Source organism: Equus asinus, chromosome 2 (assembly GCF_041296235.1).
Source record: "Equus asinus isolate D_3611 breed Donkey chromosome 2, EquAss-T2T_v2, whole genome shotgun sequence".
In the NCBI taxonomy this organism is placed as follows: domain Eukaryota; kingdom Metazoa; phylum Chordata; class Mammalia; order Perissodactyla; family Equidae; genus Equus; species Equus asinus.
In genome coordinates this window covers 57,217,593-57,236,179 of record NC_091791.1, presented here as the reverse complement: position 1 = coordinate 57,236,179, position 18,587 = coordinate 57,217,593, and the positions used below count along the sequence as shown (strand labels likewise).

At 37.5% G+C, this 18,587-nt stretch overlaps 1 protein-coding gene across 2 annotated transcripts in view; it reads right to left on the bottom strand.

The window, feature by feature from the left end:
• The window catches only part of MYPN (myopalladin), a 98,064-nt gene extending 85,555 nt beyond the window's left edge, over positions 1-12,509 (bottom strand). The window contains exon 1 of one of the 2 annotated variants that reach the window (XM_014861828.3): positions 12,373-12,509. The gene's annotated coding sequence lies outside the window, so the exon portion shown is untranslated. The remainder of the gene's footprint in view (positions 1-12,372) is intronic. The other variant, XM_014861825.3, reaches the window with a different exon arrangement.
• Positions 12,510-18,587: the final 6,078 nt, after the last annotated feature.

Genomic DNA, 18,587 nt, shown 5'->3' with positions numbered 1-18,587 from the left:
GATATGGGAATTAACACTTTTTCCCAGTGTACTCTAGGCTGGGAACAGCCTAAGTTATCTCTTATTTAATACTCACAGCAACCCTGGGAGGTATTGCTATTTGCACGTTACAAGGAGGAAGCTAAGGCTTAAAGTTTAGCTTTCCCAAACATACCCAACCAGCAAGCTGCATAGCTGGGTGAATTCAAACATAGGCCTTTTAGTTTAAAGTATATTCTCTTTTTGTTGGCCCCCATTGCCTTCTCATGAAGAGCAATTATGCAGGTTAGTTAAAAAATCGGAACTTACCCAGAGGAGGAAATTCACCATTATTTTCATATGTGTGGATGGGCAAAGAGTTATTAAAGCGATTGCTTTGATTTAAGGGACTTGGTGTTTAACAGAAGCAAGAAGAGAACAGAAAAACAGGATATGACTGAGTCTAGGGCTGCTTTCTCAAAGGAGACTCAGTACAATTAGTTGACTGAAATGGCAAGGGCTGACACACGTTTCTGAGAATTTATCATCTTATCACATGACATTTATCATGAAATTAGTAAATGTTGAATGGAAGCAACTTGTTGCCAAGGTGGGAATAGTACAAAGGAAGAGTTTGGGAAATAAAAACCACGGAAAATTTAAGGAGAATTTGTATTTTATATCTCTATCCAAGTTCACATTTTTATTTTCTTATGGATCTATCCATTTGGTGTTTTCTCGCTTTAGCAAACTTTTTATCAAATAAAGACAGCATACTTTAACGTAGGAAGACTTGGAAAACCTTTTTTGTTTTGCCTTTTCATTCATTCTGCTCATCATCCAATTGCACTTCATTCCAAACTGAGAACGGATGAGTTAAAACCTAAACAAAGTCTCCTGTTAATATCTTAGAGATCCTCTCCTTTCATCTTCAAGCCTAGACAATAAGCTTTAATTCAAAATGTAGGTAGTAATGTCAATAAAAGGGGTAAGTAAACATACAATGTCACAGAGAAGTTACACACAAGAATTTACCACAGTGTAAACTGAGCTGGGGATAAATCTATTTGCAGACAGTCCACTGGACTGGCAACATTGTGCGAATTACAACAAAGAATAAGAAAAGTCTTGGTTTAATCAGAAATGTCATCATTTTGATCCAATAAATTATAAACAACCTTTCTGATCTTACCTGCCACTCTTCTATACAAATTCTTGTCTCGAAAAGTTCCACCAAAATTCACTTGCCTTCTCTTTCCTCCCCGCCTTTGTTCACTGTTTCTTCCAATTATTATGTAATTAAACAACTAGTGGTTGCAACATTTCTTATATTGCTGAATTAAACTAATTTTTCATTTATGTATTATGCTTTATCTGTTTAACTAGATCAACTCCTTGAGAATCAGAGCCATAAAAAACAATTCTTTATAGGCTACCCACTTACAACCTCAAGGCAGGGCACAAAGCAGACACTTAATAAATATTTGTCCATAGCGTGCCATAAAAATGATGTATTAACTGTTGAGGTGTTCTAAATTATTCACTAAATTCAACAAATATTTGCTAAACACTTATTGTGCGTCAGGACAGATCAAATGATTTAAACTCTCAGCAATATTAACTGATTTAACTGTCACTAACGGTTATATCAGTTTAACACTGAAACACTGTTAGTAATCAACTCAGATGAGAAAGAGAGCTAAAAATGATTGGACACTCATCGTGCACCAGTCACTGAGTAAGGAACTATATGTGCTTTGGCTCAGTGGAGGCTCACAATGGTTGAGATATTGATACGGGGGACCCATGTTTTTGGAAAAGGCTTGGGGCTGTTTATACACCCACCTTGCCCAAGGGTTCTTCTGTAGGTGCTTCATAAGAAGCACTTTCATAGTTTTGCATCCTCCTGAACTGGCTTACTACTATTTTTCCAGCCCACTTTTGCACAATCTCCACTTTACAGCAAGTCCTTGTTTTCTGTCCACCCCACAACGTTAGACTCTTTTTTGCTTCCATAGACTGCTTCTCTTGAGTTTTGGACTTCAGGAGCCTACTGCCCATAGCTGAGGGGCAGTCCTAGCTACTTTCATGCCCTCGATTTTGGGATTCCAGCTCAAGTCACAGACTGAGCTCCCTGTTTTCCCAGAAATCAAGAGTACACTTAAACCACATAAAACATTTTTAAATTTAGATCATGATTTCAACTATTTGTGAATGACTCCAATTGGACTTCCTGAAAGGTAGATAGCCAGAATGAATTAGTTAGCTCTCTGATTGATCCTAGCTGACTCAGCCCAGTGTCCATATCAACCAAGCTTTCTTGTTCATATTTATTACATGATTTAATTTAATACAACAATCTAGGAAGTATGGGTAGTTATCCCCATTTTATGGAGGATGAAACTGAAACAATTACATGCTACTGTGGTTGTTGCAAATTCAGGGATCTGAAAAAGTCTCAGGAAGTACACCTTGAGGTTGTCTGAGGTATACTATATCATTACCCTCTTTTTATAGAGGAGGAAACTGAAGATCAGAAAAAAAATTTGCACAAGGTCAGAGCTGTGACTCACACCCAGGTCTACATGATGCCAAAGCCCCAGCTCTTCTCTATTACACCACACCCCGCTTTCAGAAGAATTCAGGCCTGTTAGTAATGCTTTTGGGAATCAATACGGAGAAAAACTCAGAAAACGTAGAGTAACAAGAAGATTTCCAGTGATATTGGGATTGTGATGATTTAGTGACTTCTTCCAAAGTCCTTCCAAGTCCTTGGAAATCTGGGTGATTCACTATCTCTGACTGGTCAAAGTAACAGCTTAGAGGATTTGAAGCACAATAAATAATAACCAGTTCTCTCAATGTATCTCTATCCGCAAATTACTACACATTAGGCATGAGAGACTATATGGTTACTACATTTTAAGTAGACATTTACTTAGCATTTCATCTTTTTGAAGTTGTTTACAATCACGTATTGGTTATTATGCTCCAGTAAAACAATAGCAAAAAGAAAACAACACTACTGCCCTTGAATTTGGTCTTTATTAAGATGATTTTGTATATAGGACAATTAAGTACTAGAATGGCCATGCTATATGTAAATATAAATCAGCAGTAAAACCCAGATTGCCAAGTTTACATTATTAATTTAGTTTAATAAGAGCTATTTTGGGGAACATCTTAAACTTTATCTCTTACAAAACTGGCGCAATAAATATGTGCCAAATGAGACTTAACAATATGCTTTGAATAACTGAGTATAGATCCAGCTAAAGAAACATAAGGGGGCCAGCTCTGTGGCTGAGTGGTTGGGTTCTCGAGCTCCATTTTGGCAGCCCAGGGTTCAGATCCTGGGCGTCGACATGACACCGCTCGTTAGGCTGTGTTGAGGCGGCATCCCACATACCACAACTAGAAGGACACACAACTAAAATATACAACTACGTACTGGGGGCTTTGGGGAGAAAAAAAAAAAGTAGGAAGAAAAAAGAACAAGACTGGCAACAGTTTTTAGCTCAGGTGCCAATCTCTAAAAAAAAAAAGAAACATAAAAAGTGATTATAGATTACTTTCTATTTCTAGTTGGTAATTATAACAAATACTATTTTACTAAGTCTTAAGAAAACTATTTGTGAGAACTAGATTAATTCATTTTATTCATTAAAATGATCTAATTGGGGGCTGGCCTGGTGGTGCAGTGGTTGGGTGCTCATGTTCCGCTTTGGCCACCCAGGGTTTGCCAGTTCGGATCCTGGGTGTGGACATGGCACTGCTTGACAAGCCATGCTGTGGCAGGTGGCCCACATATAAAGCAGAGGAAGATGGGCACAGATGTTAGCTCAGGGCCAGCCTTCCTCAGCAAAAAGAGGAAGATTGGCAAATGTTAGCTGAGGGCTAATCTTCCTTTAAAAAAAAAAAAGATCTAATTGCTCATAAACTTTATTTTGAAGGTCATTTATCTCACTGTACTAAAAACTTCCTCCCTAGCTACTGTGGAAAATCTCATAAAACAGAGACCCAGATTTAAAAAAAAAATTCTTATCTGCTGTTTAATTTTGAAAGGTAGTGGTGGAAGGAATTCAATCACTATGTTAACAAAAAGAGGCAGCTGGACTGCCTATTTGGTGATCATTCACTACGTTTGTGTTGGGATGAAGTAGTTGGCTGTAAAGTTATTTTATGTGATTCTCTCCTCTATTAATTAGAAAGATAAAGTCAGAAAATGTTCCTAAATTCGGGTAAAGTTTAGCTCAAACAATGAAAAAATAAATGAAGGAGCTGGCCCAGTGGCGTAGTGGTTAAGTTCGTGCACTCTGCTTCAGCAGCCCAGGGTTCAAGGGTTCAGATCCTGGGTGGGACCTAGACACTGCTTATCAAGCCATGCTGTGGAGGCATCCCACATACAAAATAGAGGAAGATTGGCATGGACGTTCGCTCAGCGACAATCTTCCCCAAGCAAAAAGAGGAGGATTGGCAAGAGATGTTAGCTCAGGGCCAATCTTCCTCACACACACAAAAAAGATGAGCATAAAAGCCATTGTAAAATCAAGATCTTTAAGTATCTTAAACTCAGAATAATGATGCATATAAATCAAGTTTAAGAAATATCCTTTGCCTCTGTCAGAAACAAATAATAATAACTAGTACAGGAAGATGACTAATTTTAAAGTTGAGACACTGATATTCACCCTGTTTGGTTTGAAAATAGAATTAAAAAATATGTATCAGTAAGATGGCAAAAGAAGAAATCGAACAAACGCTATAGTTAGGCAGAGAGTAATTGTATTTAGAGCTGGATTCCAACTCCACCACTTATGCTCAGAGAAGCCTCAGGCAAGTTATTTAATCTCTTTGTACCTCAGTTTCCTCATCTCTAAAATATAGAGAGAATAATAGTACTACCTCATGGGATCGCTGTGAGAATTAAGTGAGTTAATACCCTTAGGACAGTACCTGGCCCCTAGCAAATGGCCAATGAATGTTATCTTATTATTACCATTCTTATCATAAAAAGATGTGTTTTAAGTAACATCTTTTAATCTGGCTTTGTGAAGTCACAGAGAGTGAAGTATACACAGTTGCACTGAGCTATAAACTCTAAGGAAAGGCCAAAGGCTCAATGGGCCACCTAGACTGATGACTCAGACACAGCAGCAGTTCAGGTTTCCAGACTGATTCAGTCCTTGGCTTCTATCCTGACGCTGACAACAAGAATGCCAATTAGTGCCAAGAGTGATGAGTTTTTCTAGCAGGGGATGCTGTTCATTAGAGATTCAAATCAGACCACTTACATCTTGTATAGAACATGAATAGTGATCAGCTGAGTTCAGATTCAAACCAACGACAGAAGTAAAATGCTTCATATCTGGTTACCATGCTCCTGAACTATCTGCTTCTGAATTCTAAATTCTCAACTCAGCCTCTGCCAAGGGGCTAAACATAGCTAAAGGATTTCAATTATAATTTGATCTGACAACCCAAGTATCAAACAAGCCTTCCTTAGCCAAATAAGTAGAGAGGCGACAAATATTGGAGCAGTATATCCATACTCTATAATATATGCTTTATGACAAGAAAATAAATAATTGAGGGTATTGGTAAATACCTTATTTCTCATCTGTTCTAAAAAAGGATGTCAGCATAAGATCGGTAGTCAACTTAGGTTAACAAAACTACTGTTACAGTTAAGTGATTTAGAGAGAAGTCTAGGGAAGTGAGGGCTATCTTAGTTTTTCCATGATTCTAAATTGTCTGATAGACTAACGTTGAACTCATATAAACACCACGTGGAATTATATAAAGCAGATATATAGACTACTAAATAAACACTGCTAATGATAACGATGATGAACAGGGGCAGGAGTCAAATACAAAGAACAGTGATGTTTTAAATCCTATTATTTAAATGCTTTTATGTGTTAACACTGTATTTGAAAAGTGTTTTATTGTTTTTTATTAGCTCTTTCTCATCAGAATCCTGTAAGCAGATCTGTTCTAATACTCACGTTTTACATGTGAGGAAACTGACGTACAGAAAGAACAATTAACCAGTTAGAGTTACCCGGCAACTCAAGACTAAAAAAATCTGAGTATTAAGAGTTAGTATTTGCATAGATCACTATTTTATTTATCTTCAAGTTTTGATGAACTGTGGCAACACACGGAATGATATGATTTAGGAATTACTAGAAGTATCAGTATCTTTTACTCATCTCTGAATCAAATTCATACCAGAAAAAGGAAATGTCTTACCATAATTCTGTTCTATCTTGACATTGAGAGTAAAGGTGCTAATCAAAACTCTATTTTGCAATTTGATCTCCAGGTAACCTATTCTTTTTTAAAAAACTTATTTATTTTTAATTGTGGCAAAATATACATAACATAAAATTTACCATTTTAACCATTTTTAAGTATACAGTTCTGTGGCATTAAGTACATTCATGTGGTGCAACCACTACAACCTTCCATCTCTAGAACTTTCCTCGTCTTGCAAAACTGAAACTATACGCATTAAACAATAACTCCCCATTGCCTTTTACCCCCAACCCCTGGCAACCACCATTCTACTTTCTGTCCTTACGAATTTGACTACGTATAGTTCCAGGTCACCTATTATGAACATTCAAAAATGTTTTGTGTTTTTAAAGAAAGCTTAGGGGAAAATTCCTTAAATTACTCATTTCTCATTAGTCTCTTTAGTAAGATTCTGTAAGGGTTCTACCACATTAGGCTAGTTCTAGCCAGTCTGCGTTTGTAGCACGTGAAATGGCTAGTACGTCAGATGGGAGGCAGGGGCCTCCAGTCTGCAATGTGATTTACGATTAGTTCTCCTACCTTGCCAGTGTCCAGGATACTTCTGCAAAGTACGGCAAGAGTTATTCGCATGTACTGCCTTTCATGTCTCACATCCTTTCACATCTTACATCTTTATACAGTTACAACTGTCACCGACTAGTTGCCCCAGGAACTCAAGGGTGGGTTTGGAAGCATTTAACTGTTTTTCCAAATTGTTTTTTTTTTCCTTTTGTCATGTTAAGGAGATGCAATCACCAACCACCCTGGACCAGATCAGGCTCCACCACAAGAGCTATGCCTGTGACATTTGCCTCATTTTAATGCTAAGACCTCTCCAGGAGGAGCTTAGGCCTTATTAACACAACCTGCAGTGTATGTGGAAGCAGGTTTTCCAACTGAGCCTCCACAAGCGAATGCATACCTCTCCGTTTTGAATATTCATTCCCCATCCAAAATAAAAGGTCCCTGCTTCCCTTTGTTTGGGGAAGCCATGCCTTTGGAAATGATTTCTTATGGTCTCCTATTTGCTGCAAATATACCTTACTTTGTGAGACACCTAATTCTGGTGGAGAGTCTGATTTAACTTGCCAGGCGGGAACCCACTTTGGTTTCAGTAACACAATCACTTACTTTTTTTTTCTTTGAAAGTTCTAAAGAACAAGACCTAGTAAGATTATTTCAGGGCAGCATAATTTACATATTAAGAGGGAAATTTTATTCATGATAAAGCTGGCTATGTTTTTATAGCATGGTTTTGTCAAGCATTCTAAGCTGTTTCACAATACTTAAGAGCAAATACAGTGAACCCCAGAAAGTGTGAAAGCACTGGTTCCTAATCTTTTCAAGTACAGGACGCCTTATCTCTTTTTTTGAGGAAGATTAGCCCTGAGCTAACATTTGCTGTCAATCCTCCTCTTTTTGCTCAGGAAGGCTGGCCCTGAGCTAAGATCTGTGCCCATTTTCCTCTACTTTATATGTGGGACGCCTACCACAGCACGGCTTGCCAAGCGGTGCCATGTCCACACCCGGAATCCGAACCAGTGAACCCCTGGCAGCTGAAGTGGAACATGCAAACTTAATTGCTAGACCATTGGGCAGGCCCCAAGATGCCTTTTCACATTAAAAAATGTTGTGGATCTCCCAAGTGATGATAAATATAATATTTTATCTATTGATTTAGAAAATATATAATGACAAAAAGCAACCATTAATTTAACACTTATTTCTAACAAATTTATGTTTTATTAATTGTAACACTAATAAACAATATGTTTATTCTATTTTCAGATAATGCTTGAGGTACACATGGATTTGTGGACCCTTTACAATTGCTCCATAACCCTTCTAGGGTTCTTTCTTACAAGTTGGAATTCACTCACCTAAGGAAAAAAAGCAGGTTCTAGCTCCAACTCTCTCTCTCATTAGCTATATGACCTTGAGCAAATCATTCCGTATATTGTTAATTCATCTTTTCAGTTACTGAAAAGCGAGGAAAATGTTTGTTTTGCTTACTTCAGGAGATTACAATGAGTATAAAACTTAGATAATATTTAAGGAATTTAAAAGTCTAAATATGATATATAAAACATAAAACCTTTGAAAGTGCTGTATAAATAAGAAAGAATTTCATATTACAGGAAACACATGGAGGCATCAGCAGAGCTCCTCTAACGCTCTGAAAATTAAAATAGAAAAATCAACTTACAGTGACTAATGTATGCAAATTTAGGCACCTTAAGAAAAGAACTGTCATTCCAACATACTAATAAAGATGTTCATAAAGAACTGCTTGTGATAGCAAAAAATTGGAAACAACATACTTTTTTTTAAAAGATTTTATTTTTCCTTTTTCTCCCCAAACCTCCCCCCCACCCCCCGGTACATAGTTCTGTATTTCTAGTTGTGGGTCCTTCTAGTTGTGGCATGTGGGACACTGCCTCAACACGGCCTGATGAGCGATGCCACATCCGTGCCCAGGATCCCAACCTGTGAAACCCAGGGCCACCGAAGCGGAGCGTGCAAACTTAACCACTCGGCCATGGGGCCAGCCCCACAACATACTTTTTTTAACATGGAAAGATAATTATGATATATAAAAATTTTTAAAAGTCTTCAAACAGAATTTATAATATGTTTTATTTTTTTAAGTTGTGGAGTACAATGGTTTTAACAATGATTATATCTAGGTAGTGGAATTATGGGAGATTTTTCTCTCTTTTTTCTTAGTTGTACTTTTTATTTTTATTTATTTATTTTTGAGGAAGATTAGCTCTGAGCTAACATCCACCACCAATTCTCCTCTTTTTGCTGAAGAAGATTGACACAGAGCTAATATCTGTGCCCATCTTCCTCTATCTTATATGTGGGACACCTGCCATAGCATGACTTGATGAGCAGTGTGTACGTCTGTGCCTGGGATCTGACCCTGGGCCACCGAAGTGGAGGGTGCAAACTAACCGCTGTGCCACTGGGCTGGCCCCTTAGCCGTGCTTTTTAAAAACTTCTAAAAAGAGTATATTATACTTATAAACAGAAAAAGATAGTAAAATTCTCCCTGCAAGGCAAAAAAAAAAAAAAACTTCAAGGACACCAGAAGAAGAAAGAGCAAAATTTGGCTATACCCTAACTGATAGTATCTATCTACCTATCTATCAAATATATGTATGTATCTATATACAATGTTTGTGCCTATATCTGTATCTACGTCTACCTCTATATCTATATCTGAGGCAGTAATCAGAATGACAAACAGGAAAGGGAAATCAAAAAATCAGTGGTGTTCATCTAAGAGAGCCCATATTGCGTCCTCATGGTGGTGCTGAGAGCCCCAGGTCAACACTGCCAGAGGCCATGACCAATTACCTGCCTTGCTTCAATCCATGTTCATGCAGCAGCATTCTGATTTCAATTTCATTTTTTAAAAAATAGATGTCCTTGTAGAGAAAAAATAAGTTGATAAAATAATATGACATTTGGTTTGCTCTAACGCCATCTTTCTCATTGTAAATTAACAGATTGGAATTGTGGATGCTGCGTTACTCTCTTGGGAGTTTGGTTAATGTAAGAACTCTGCTAAAGGACTGGGTCATTGTGAGAATTTTTGAAAAACAGCTTAGGTTTTTGAGCTTGGACAGCTGAAGACTAGATGACGGAAGCTGGTGATTTCATCAAGGTAATTACAAGCTGCAAGATCTTATGACAGTTAACCAACTGGTCTTCCCTAAGAAGCAATCCTGTAATTCAATGTGTGACCTTTAGCATGAAATAAATATAAGGCAGGTGTGTCTTGGAGAAGTTGCCATGAGATATTTCCACAGTATGAACAATGGAGATGGCATTTTAGCTATGATCCAGCATATATCATTCTTAGTCTGGAGTTGTAGATAAACTGAGGACCAGAGAAAATAATTCGGTTACCCAAAATTGTGGTTGATATTAGCTCGAACTTGAAATTATAATTGATGTCTTCTAGTCCAGCATATGATACTATTCTCTACAGCCTTCGTGAAATAATGGCACAGCTGTAAAGTGTGCATATCCATGATTGTATCTCTCTTCTCTGTTTTAATAAATATTTATTGAGTAACTAGTATGTTCCAAGCACTCTGCTAGGTTAACATTTTCTTTAAATCTGCTCTGTACATTTTGTGTGTGTGTGTGGGGAGGAGATTGTTGCTGAGCTAACATCTGTGCCAATCTTCCTCTATTTTATGTGGGATGCTGCCACAGCATGGCTTGATGAGCGGTGCTAGGTCCGTGCCTGGGATCTGAACCTGCAAACCCTGGGCTGCCGAAGTGGAGCATGTGAACTTAACCACTACGCCATCAGGCTGGCCCCTCCTCTGTATGTTTTATAATGTGAGTAAATGTTTGACATTGGAAGTAGGGTGGAGGAAAATATGGCTGTTTACTAAGAACCTAATACCTGCCAGGAACTGCTCTAGACACATTACATCTTATTTCATTTATTGTTCACTAAAATCTAAGGATATGTACCATAGAAGTTCTCTAATGATATCCTACACAGATGTACTTCACTCCATTGGGTCATATCCAAGATTAAATCCATTAAGATTAAAAATCATTATTATTGAAAAGCATTTATTAATCATATAATTATATATAGCACTGACATGGCATCACAATTGAATAATCTTAGAGTAATGGGTTATAAATGCTCACTTAAAATGCAGACTGTAGGCAATGACAGTTCCCCTTTAGGATGAATCAACAGTTAATACTGCTAATAGAAGAGGTTTCTCTTATCTCTTTCTACACACTTAAGTATTCCCCTAAAATTTTTTTTTTAAAAAAACCTCACAAAAGATCATATATTGTGTGATATGCCCAGTATAGGCAAATCTATAGGAACAGAAAGTAGATTCATGGCTGCCTAGGGCTGTGGGTGAGGGGAGTGTTGGAGGAAAAGAGGGGTGACTACTATTTGGTATGGGTTTTTTGTGGGGAAGGTGATGAAATGTTCTAAAACTGATTGTGGCATCAGTAGCAAACCTCCATAAATATACTAAAAACCACTGAAGTGTACACTTTATTTATTTATGTTTTTATTTTTCAGGGAAAGATTCACCCTCAGCTAACATCTCTTGCCAATCTTCCTCTTTTTTTTCCTCCCCAAAGCTCCAGTGCTCGGTTGTATATCCTGGTTGTAAGTCCTTCTAGTTCTTCTATGTGGGCTGCTGCCACAGCATGTCTACTGACAAATGGGTAGTGTGGTTCTGCGAATGGGAAGTGAACCCGGGCTGCTGAATCAGTGAGCACTGAACTTTAACCACCAGGCCATCAGGGCTGGCTCTGAATTGTAGACTTTAAATAGGTGAATTGTATGGTGTGTGAATTGCATCTCAACACAGCTGTAATTTTTATGAAGTTTTGAATTTCTGCTGACCGAATGCACAGTCCCTTCAGATCAACCCTGTGAGACACCCTCTTCACAGCACTGGAGGGTTTTACCATTAACGAGTTGTAACTTCAAAAAGCAATAGGTAATATAAAAATGAATTCCAGTACAGAAGACAGGAACTTAGAGAAACCATGGAGAGTGATAGATAAATACCCCAACTGGGAATAACTCATGTGCATGGCAAAATAAATCACCGGTCTAGTTCTTTATGAAACAATAATACTGAGAAAATCCTGCCCCCTCCAGGATTCTGTTGTCTGTCTTCAACCACTCTGTACTTCACCCATGAAAAAAGCACACTGTTGCCCATTGAGTCCTAATTATGTTATCTCTAATCTTTCTTTTTTGGCTCTGCAGTATCTTATCCATTTTTTTATGTCACTTGGAGGTACCCTTTCCTCATTCCTCTTCCACATGGTTTTGCAATTTTCTAGGACAGCCTCCTCCTTTTACTCGAACACTTGGGAAAAAAATAAAACAAAACAGTACCTATACACCCAGAGATCCCCAATTCAACAAGGTGAAAAGGGGTGGTTCAGATGAATATCTTGAGTGAGGATGGACATAAAATTGCTCTCTTAATCATTAGATACCTCGTTACTAGGCAATATTAAATCTTTCAATCATCCGGACATCCCCTAAAGAAATCTCTTGCTTTATCTCCCAAGGGGAGTTCTGGGGGAGGGCCTTACCTGGCACGAACTGCAGTGGAGCTCCACAGACTAAGGAGAGTTCCCCCGGGGCTCCCGGCCCCTCACCTTGCTTGTTGAGGGCAGGGAAAACTGCCGCGGCTTTCCCTTCCTGGGCTTGCCCATCTTGCTAATTTTAGGCTGCTTCCTCATGTGGCTGCCATGGGTATCAGAGCATGTGGCTCCCCTCGGAGGAGCTATTTTCTCCTGTGAGTCTCACTTGTTTGTTTCCAACGTCTCTTCCTTCACTCTCCCCTCCCCACCTCTGTGGGGTTGAGCTATTTCATAGTATTAAGTAAAATATCTTTCAGAATTATGCTTATTCTAATCTGAATTTATTTCTGAATCCAAGGGACCAAGAAAAAGTTGTTGTACTTTCCAGTAGCCAGATTTCCAAATCATGTTTATCTAGCAAATGTTTACTAGGTTTCTACTGTGGATAAGACGTTGCTTTAGGTCACAGGGATGCAATGATGAGCAAAACAAATGTGTATTTCACTGATGTGATCTTGATAACACAGGTTTATCAAACTTCCACTGTGTTCTGTGCTCTCTGTTAGGCCCTGAGATCAATAAGGTAGAGCCCCTGTCCTCAAACAGCTCACAAGATATTTCAATATACATAGAGATTCAAAGAGGCAAGGCTTACAAATTCCTGTTGAGATTTAGTTTTGACATAATGAATGGATTCACTCATTTAATCAGTAAAATGAACTTTACATTATTCTAAGAACATAGTACTCTTGTAGGCATTGAAATGATAAAGAAAAAAAAGTATAAGGCCCCAGTGGCCAAGTGGTTAAAGTTCTGCGTGCTCCATTTTGGCGGCCCATGGTTTACAGGCTCGGATTCTGGATGCGGACATAGTCCACTCATTAGCCCTGCTGTGGCGGTGTCCCACATGCAAAGTAGAGGAAGATTGGCACAGATGTTAGCTCAGGGCTAATCTTCCTCAAGCAAAAAAAGAGGAAGATTGGCAATGGATGTTAGCTCAGGGCAAATCTTCCTCACAAAACAAAATAAAACAGAACAAACAAAAAAGTATAATACAGATCCCTCCCTTAGAAAGATTATAATCTAAACAAGGAACAATTGCTCATTTGACAAGTATTTAATGAATACTTATTGTATACATGTTCACAGTTTTCTCCACTGAGGGCTTCTTAATTATCTTTTTTCTCTAAAGATATTGTTTTGAAAGATTTCGTACAATAAATAACATTTTCCAACAATTTATTTCTCATATTTTATTATTCAATAAATAACATTTTCTAATGATTTCTCATATTTTATTCAATAAATAACATTTTCTAACAATTTGTTTCTCATATTTTATTATTCCAAGATAAAAATTTTTCCAAGTATAACTTCTGACTAATATGAAGCAATTTGCATTTGTTCATTCTTGGGGATATAAGTTCCTAACCTTAAGTTAGCAGTCTGGTGAGGGAGGAGACAGGCAACTGATTATGCTGTAGTGTGGCAAGTTCTACAACAGAGGATGGCACCAGAGACGAGGGAGTCTCCCAACTGGCACAGACAGGACAACTCTTCATAAAGAAAGTACTACCTGAGCTGAGTCTTGGAAAATGATAATCTCACTATGTTGAAGGAACTACATGAAAATGTAGGAAGGTGTGAGAAAGTGTATTTCATAGCTCATAAAATAAAGATAAGGTGTGATTTGGAGGATGTGGCAGGGATGAGTTTGCAGGGGAGGATAAAGACTTAATTATGTAGGATGTTGAATGCCTAGATGACAAAGATTTTAAAGAGATATGCAAATTTATACTTTAGAAAGATCACCCCAGTGGCTGTGTGGATGGACCAAAGAGCCAAGACTATAGGTGGTCCACAGGCTGTGGCAGAGGCTCAGGCTGGAATTGATGATAGTTGGAACTGAGGAGTGATAGGAGGGCTGAAAGGTTAAATAATTACGGTCACAAAGCAAAGAAATTTTGTCTTCATATGTTATGGGCATAATCAAACAAATTGCTTATTAACTTAAAGGATATAAATATTCAAGCCCAGGAGACAAGTTGGGTATGCTAATCAGCGTCTCAAGGCTCTCCTGTATATCCTCCTGAGCATTGTGCTCTTCTATGGAGCCAGAGGGTTTGAAGAACCTGGAGAAGTCATTCCAGGTGGTAAAAACACAGATGAAGGCATCAATACAACAAGACACATCTGAATATATTCAACTTAAGATTTTTTGAGGTGATGGAGTTGTTAATTAATCTTATTGCGATAATTATTTCACAATACGTATGTGTATCAAATCATCACATTGTACATCTTAAACTTACACAATGTTATATGTCAGTTATATCTCAATAAGGCTGAGAAAAAATTTTTATTCAGCTTGAACAGTGTAAGACTGAACATATCCATTATTTATCTATATTTGGGGATAATTGGCTCTGTAGGTTCGTGGTCTGAGCATGTCTTCTATGTGAACATAACTAAGTTCCCCAATACTTAGAAAGAGGTCCTTAGCACCTTGCCAAGTAAAGACAGGTTATGAAGCTCCAAGATCCACGGGGTAAACTTACACTGATCACTATGTGTGTACGATATACTTGGCGGAATGGAAAAATATCAGAATGAAGTTCAGTAAGTTGCTAGCAGTGTGGATCTCCTGGGGTGATATTTCTGATAGTTATTTTCTTCCTTATATTTTACTGAACTGTTTAAACTATTAACAATAAGTATTAATATTTTAAAATAAAAGCTATTTAAATTTTTAAAATGAGAATTTTCCATACTAAACAAATTTAAATTTAAAATAGAAGAGTCTTACATTAAATAAAAGAAACTATCTTATCCAGTCTATTTGTAACTAAGTTAGAGAAGGATGATAAGATGTGTCACTCTTATCATAGATTAATTCAGTGGATAATTATATTCTCCGACAATGCAGTTTTTTTTTTTAAAAGATGTTTTCCACACTCAGAACAATTCTAACATTCACCGTTCCACAGAATTTCTATTTCACTATCAACACTATCAGAGCTTGTGAATGGGAGTAGTTTGAAAGCTGCTTTTGGAAGTTAGCTTGCTGGGTAATGCTTCCTTTCAAAGACTGAACAGATGAAATTGTTGGTTGTTTCTTGAAAGTGAACAGCACACAACACTTCAATTCACCTCTTAATATCCCTATGTTTCCAAAGAGTAATCACCCTCCTCCACTTTTTTAAGGAAAACAGTAGCTTGAACTGCATGGCAAACATTTCTGTCATTTTAATATGGTTAAACTGTTTTTAGGCAATGTGGAGGTGGCAACTATAATTTGTCTTCCAGGAACACTCTGTCCTTCCTAGTCACTACTGCTCAACTGTTCCCTCAGGCTATCAGATCTTATGTTGAGACTATAAGGATACATTTTTGAACTCTAATGAAAATCTGTCCATTCCAATGTCTAGGTTTTATTTATTTCTGGACACCAGCTATTATGACAATCTTTTTCATTTTTCCAAAAGAAAGCATGAGTAGCAGTACACATTTTAAAAAAATTTGCAATCAATGTGTATAAAAGTTATATATATGCTGACAGCAACCAACAGTTGGTTCTAGAGTACATAAGGAGTTCTGTCAGGGGGCAGAGTTTGAAAAGCTTTTCCATCTCCTTACCTTTGTGGTCCTCTGTGCTGCTTTCATAAGATTTTGAACGCTTAATTAAGAATCTGAAATGTGTTGTCAGTTCATCTTACAAAAAGTGGTAATCAAATAAGATGCAAGGCTGTTTCTTTTATACCATTACTTGGAAAGTTATTAATAAAGGATTCAATAGATGAAAACAATCATGCTGCGGCTAATTTTCTATTCAAAGAAATAGTACTGTTAATTTGACAAAGACCTGTAGTACAATTTGTTTTAGTTCTGATCCTATTTGAGGGCAGTGAGGCATGCCACTTAAAAATATACATATATAATATATGTATGTATATATGTATGTGTGTGCATATATATATATGTTTGTTTATACATATATATATATATATACACATACTCTAATCTCATCCTTTGACTTGATGAAGGATATATTGCTGATTTGGGTTGGTAAGAGACATGGCACAAGGAACAACCTAAAGCGAACTTCCCAGATTTCATATTTCTGACAGCTAAATTAGAACTTTGCAACCTAAAATATCTTTATAAGACCCTTCAAAACGAGTAGCAACAAAATAGTTCAATTTACTACCCAAAAGTTTGACTGTTAAGCTCTAATAGTTGAGATTCCTCCTCTTTATTGCTATTTTGATTATTTTCTTTAAAAGAAAAACACATATACTTAAAACATTCATATAAGTATAGATCTCTCACTTCATACTATATTGCTTTGATGATGCTCATTATTAATTAGAACTCATAGAATCCTTATCTTATGATTGCTGTGGGATAAAATTAATCTTAAAGCATAGTTTATCATACAGTTAAGTTCTCGTTTTAAAAACTTTTATTCCTTACTGCCACAACACCCTCCCCCCCGCCCCAGCCCCGACATTTTGATCACTTTCTCTATTCAGAAAGTGTAGGAATCACTTTCTGGAGGAATCACACTGTAATTTCAAAGGCATGAACACATCCCCACATACTGGTGAAGGGCCACATTACATGTGATTTTTCAGGCTTATGCCTATTTGAATGCCCGATGAATTCCTGTAATTAGGGGATGGAAAGCAAACATAAAGAAATTATAGAGTTATAAAAAGAGAGCATTAAAAAGATGTTTCAGGTATTCGTAATATGAACAGTACTACTGTTTCACACTGGAATACTGAGAAGGAAATTGAAGCCAGAATGAAAATTTGGAGCAGGAAAGGAGGTTAGCATAATTACAAGAATAAAAGTTGAGAAGGATTCTATAATAAATATACAGAATTATTATTCTTTATGTTGTAGATTAAATGGCATTTATCATAACATATATCATCAATAAAATTGTTTTGCTTGCATCTATTTAAAAAAAGAGCCAAATTTTCTTCTGTGCTTTCTCATTTATGTGGCAGAAGAGAGTTTTTTCTGCCATCTCACTCACTTCTGGGCTAGGCTCACAGCCACCTGGGATAACAGATAAAGGACGTTTTATAATGCAATTTAAAAGGAAAAAAAGTTATGGCTGAATTGTATCCTCCCAAATTCATATGCTAAAGTCCTAACCTCCAGTACCTCAGAATATGACTGTATTTGGAGACAGGGCTTTAAAGAGGTAAGTAAGGTAAAATGAGGTTTAATGGGTGGGCCTCAACCCAATTTGCCTGGTGTCCTTAGAAGAAAAGATGAGGACATGAGAACACACAGACCAAGGAGTGGCCATGTGAACACCCAGGGAGAAGGTGGTCACCTGCAAGCCAAAGAGAGACGCCTCAGAAGAAAACAAACCTGTGAACACCTTCATACCTGACTTCTAGCCTCCAGAACTGTGAGAGAATACATTTCTGTTGTTTAAGCCATCCAGTCTATGGTATTTTGTTACGGCAGCCCTATCAAACTAATACAGAAACACACTCTGGATTTTTCAAACTTAAGGTCAAAACAGAAGACTTGATTTTTTTCTAGTCAAAAGGTTTCCTAGTCTTCCACCCAGTTCCCTCACCAGTCATTCTCATCTCTGCAAATGCCCTCAAGTCAGAAAACTACCAGTGACTCATCATTCCTCCCATTCTCTGATCCCCTGCAAGCCGTCCGTCACAACCCTGTTAATGCTATCCTCAAAGTATGTTTTGAATCTACCTTCCTCACTTTATCACAACCACCTTAGTTCCCACTACTAGATCTCCCATTTGGACTATTGCAAAAGCCTCCTAAATCACCTAACTTCCTCCATTTTCACCCTCCTCTAATTCAGCAATCCTGTCCAGTTCAGCTGCAAAAGTAATTGCTTTCTTAACGCATATAATCATTACTCCCCTCTCCTGGCTAAAACTCTTGAGGTACTTAGAATAAAACTCCTTAATGTGACCTACTTGATCTACACTCTGACTGCCTATCACCAAACATAGCTAGTGCCTTGTGCTCCATCTACATTAATTTTCTTTCAGTTCCTGGAAAATGCCAAGTTCTTTTCTGCCTCAAGGGCTTCACTTTGCTCCCTCTATCTAGAATGTTTTCTTGTCCCTCTATAGGGTTCGAGCCACCTCTGTTTTCAGTTTTAATAGCAACTTCTCCGTTGAGGCCTTCACTGTCCATTTTATTTCAAAGACTTACTCTATTATTCT